This window comes from Hevea brasiliensis, chromosome 9 (assembly GCF_030052815.1).
Source record: "Hevea brasiliensis isolate MT/VB/25A 57/8 chromosome 9, ASM3005281v1, whole genome shotgun sequence".
Classification (NCBI taxonomy): Eukaryota; Viridiplantae; Streptophyta; class Magnoliopsida; order Malpighiales; family Euphorbiaceae; genus Hevea; species Hevea brasiliensis.
Genome location: NC_079501.1, coordinates 37364906 through 37369561, shown reverse-complemented (window position 1 = coordinate 37369561; position 4656 = coordinate 37364906). Strand labels below are relative to the sequence as shown.

The 4656-nt window shown below is 34.1% G+C and overlaps 1 non-coding gene across 1 annotated transcript; it reads right to left on the bottom strand.

Moving 5' to 3' along the window:
• Positions 1-3518: 3518 nt before the first annotated feature.
• On the bottom strand, positions 3519-3625 carry LOC131183751 (small nucleolar RNA R71). Its single transcript, XR_009151774.1, has one exon. It is a non-coding gene; the product is annotated as a small nucleolar RNA R71 (small nucleolar RNA).
• Positions 3626-4656: the final 1031 nt, after the last annotated feature.

Sequence of the window (4656 nt, the reverse complement as noted above, 5' to 3'; positions counted from 1 at the left end):
TCTCACCAAGGAAGTGCATCTTGTTTGTTATCACCTTGGCCCTTCCAAAATAACTAGTAATGGACTCTCTATCTTTCATTTGCAGATCTCAAAGTCCTTTCTTAAAGCTTAAAGCTATGCATGCTTTACTCTAGAAGAACCATGATATTTTTTCTTCATTGAATCCCAAATATCCTTGGAAGTTTCTTACTAAGAATGGTTTCCAGGTTAGATCACTCAATGGCTTGAAATAATTAATTCTTTGCCTTTAAATCTTTTAACTTCATGTGGGACCCTTGAATCTAGTTTGGCATTGTCTTCTCATAACAATACCACGATGCTTAGATATTAACACAACAAAGGAGGAGGAAAGGAGCCGCCACTCAAGTAATAATAGGGACAAATTCATAAGAAGGGATGTGGGTGGCAACTTACCCCTTGTAGAGGTCCACTACCTTTCTTTTACTATGAGTCCAATGGCCTACGTTCGGGATAGTGGGTACAAGAGAGGAAAAGTGTTTGTCACCCTTTCTATCTAGACTTACCTTAAAATAAGGGTCAACCTCTGCTAATGATTTCTAAAGTCTATCTTTTTTTTTTAATTAAATTCCTCAATCAAACATTTATGCAAGCTAAGATTACACACGCAGTTAAATTCAATCATTCAAAGAAATAGCATGTATCTATATATATATGTACATAGAAAGTCTTATCATGTGATGTTTCTAAGTTAAAAGAATTACCTTATTTACCATTTTATCCTACATATATATTTAACTAGGTTAATTGCATATCAAGTCATTTTACATAACATACAGAAGTAAAAATCCTAAGCATTTCAATCTAAAGTACATGCATAAGAGGAGGATCCTAACATGTCAAAATTCCCTATATGCATCTTTACTAAACCCAATTATCTCAAAATTCTATTTAAAAATATTCAAAATATTAAAAATAAAAATGAAGTCCTAAAATAAAGAAAAAGGGAGGAGAATAGATATTAAAAAAAAAAAACTTAAAATAGCCTTTACATCACCAAAAATAAAAATTAAATAAATTAACCTATATTATAAGGCCTTACGCCCATTAACCTCATGCAAGAGGTGTTGCACTCATTTCATATAGGCATTTTAGGGTACTTTTGCATCCATTTTACCCTTATATTTTAGTATATTTTATGTTTTTAGCTTTATTTTAGCCTATTTGTCAACTTTAGTTACTTTATATTTGATTTTTTTAAATTTGTTGTTTTTGATAGGTTTTTTGGCAAAATGAGGGCCAATGAGTGCATTAGGAATTGATTTGAAGAAAATTGGAGCCCCTTAAGCATGGATGAAAGTTGGAGAAATCAAGCCTTAAAAGATAAAGTTAGTCGAAATTTGCTTGAGACTTTGCTTATGATGTTGCTCAAGGTATGTCACATTGCTTAACCCTAAGCCGCAAGTTAAGCACAGCTTAAATCCTACACATTCAAGCTTTCATCCCAAAACCTGTCGAGAATTGTTTGAGATCTTGCTTAGGGTAAGCAGCAATGCTTGAGGTGCAACACAGGTCAAGCCAAAAGTCAAGCATGAGCAGAAAAACTCATTTTATTCCAAACCTCCGAGATTTGCTGAGGGTTTGCTTAACCTTAAGTAGACAGTACAATCATAGGCCAAAAATTACTGAAGAAGCTGCTTAAGGTAAGCAGTACCCTAAGCAGATTGCCCAGTACTTGGAAAACTCTGCTGACATGGATATTTTTACACCTCATTTTTTATCCACTCCTTGGCTCTTATCTATTTTTAGGGCAACTTTTGGGACCATATAAAAGCATCATTTTCTAGTTTTTGCCACATGAAGTAACAAGAGGAAAAGAATAAGAAACAAAAAGAAAAGAAAAATTACAAGAGGAGAAGGGAAGAGGATGCCATTAGTTCTGCAGAATAGGATGCCATTAGTTCTGCAGAATAGGAGCTGTTGTAGCCATTTCTGAAAGCTCCAAGACTTATACTTTTTGGTCCCTCTACCTAGGTTTTTCTATTTTTAGTCCCCTTATCATGTTTTTGTTTACTTTTCCATCAATCTCTCTTGTAAATACCAACATGAGTGAGTAAACTCTTTGGATTTCAGAGTTGGGAAATATGTTTTAGATTTATTTGTGGATTTGGACTGGTTATTTCCATATTTTATATAAATATGAGTTTTGATTCTTTCCTTGTGTGCTTGATTTACTTGCCTATTGTTGGTACCCATTAGGTTTTGTGTTAATCTTTGATTGAAGGACCAAAAGGTGAAGATCATTAATAGATAATCAAGGATTGGAACTTAAAATTACCTAGATTTATAAATAAACTAGGGTTTTAAGAGGAATTAATGATTGGTTACAAAACTTAATGGGTTTTAAAGTAATCAAATATCATACGAAAGTAGGTTTGGTTATTTTAGAACACACTTTGGTTTACTTGAAAAAGATATCAAAGGAATTTAGAATTAATCACCTTCAAACTCTATTTTCCCTTAAAATTGGAATACCCAAGACAAATCCCAATTAATTTATACACAAACCCCCAACTCTGGAATCATCTTTATCATAATTAGACTTTAATTTAAATTACCCATTATTAATTTAGTTCAATTGCATCTAGATTTAGAATTTATTTGCTAGCTCTTTACCCATTCTAATTAGATTCATCAATTTACTTTGCTCATTTACATTTACCATTTATTCATCAATCATTAGCCCAAATAATCGCTTCATTCATAGTTTGGTACTCAAATAGCAAATCCTCATGGGAACGATACTTGACTTATCACTCTATTACTTGGTGCGATCCGTATACTTGCAGAAGCACGCATCAAGTTTTTGGCATCGTTACTAGGGATTTGATTTTTGTTTAATATTGAACGATTGTTTATTTGGTTAAGTTAGGTATTTTATTTTATTTTATTTTTAATTTCTTTTACCATTTTACTTTGAGAATTTGTTTATTTTGTTTTTCAGGTACCTTTATTTTATGAAAAGGACAAAAAGTGAAGAAATTAATTTATTCTTTGATCTATAAATAGAAAAGACAGCAAGAGCTTTAAGAGCAGAAGCTAAGGGGAGAAAAGCTAAATTTAAAGCTCAACAACAATAAGAAAGAGCACAAGAGCAAGAGCAACTACAAGAAGAGATGGCTAACAACAATAATAGCCATTCCGTAAAGGATCACACTTATCCTAACATTGGGGATTTCATGCCAAGTATCACAAGACCAAGAGTAGAAGCTAATAATTTTGAATTGAAGCCTGTTCTCTGTCAGATGGTACAACAATCACAATTTGGGGGAAGTCCAAGTGAAAGTCCACATGTTCATCTAACACACTTTCTTGAGATCAGCGATATGTTGAAGATAAATGGAGTTTCTGATGATGCAATTTGACTCATATTATTTCCTTTTTCCTTGAAGGATTGAGCTAGAGAGTGGTTACATTCTTTGCCATCGGGTCCTATCACAACATGGGATAAACTTTCTCAAGCATTTTTAGCTCAATATTTTCCACCAAGCAAGATAGCTAAGCTAAGAAATGAGCTGACTTCTTTCAAACCTAGAGATGATGAGAGCTTGTATGAGGCATGGGAGAGGTACAAGGATTTGCAAAGGAGATGTCCACACCATGGGATTCCTAAGTGAATGCTTGTTCAACACTTTTACGATGGAGTTTCACCACCTATTAGAAGTACAATTGATGCATCCTCTAGAGGTGATCTTATGGAGAAATCTGAAGATGAAGCTTTTTCTGCTCTAGATAAAATTGCTTATAATAACTACCAGTGAAGTTGTGAGAGGAATGAGATCAAGAAACCAGCTGTGAGCTTGATGCCATGAATATGATTAATGCTAAGTTTGATGCTTTAACAAAGAAGATGGACAAGCTAAGCATGAAAGTAGATTCTTCAGTTAGAGGTTCAAGTAATTTAGTAGATGTTGGAGCTGCGAATGTCAACTGTGCAACTGATTTTCCTACATTTGGTTAAGATTTTTCAAGTGAGCAAGTAGATCATGTGGGGAACTACAATTAAAGACCAAGTGGTAACCCATTTTCTGCAACTTATGATCTAGCATGGAGAAACCACCCTAATTTTTCTTGGGGAGATAGACAAGGACAACACCAGAATTTTCAATAACTTTTTGGGTATCAACAACATCAGAATTTTCAGCTGAATAGAGGTCCTCCTCTGGGATTCCTAAGCCTCAAAATGCGCCTACTCCACCACAACTACAATAACCTCCACCACAACAAGCATAACCAGACAAGACAGCTAGATTGGAAGCCATGATTGAGACTCTATTAGTAAGCCATCAAAGTCAACAAGAAATGATTTCTCAATTGGCATCTAAAGTGGATTAAATGGCAACACACAACAAGATGTTGGAGAATCAAATAGCTCAATAAGCTAGCTCTTCAAATAGTAAAGCATTTGGGAAGCTCCCTAGCCAACCTGAAAATTCAAGAGAGCATTGCAAGGCTATTACATTAAAAAGTGGGAAAACATTGGAGAGTGGAGATAAAATGATTGAAGAGAAAATTGAAGAAGAGAAAAATAGAGAAGGAGATGAAAAAGCTGAAGTTGAGGTTAGAGAAGAAATTGAGAAAGAGAGTTCAGTGGAAGAAAAAGGAAGTAAAGAGACATAGTGAAGAGGAAGAACCTAA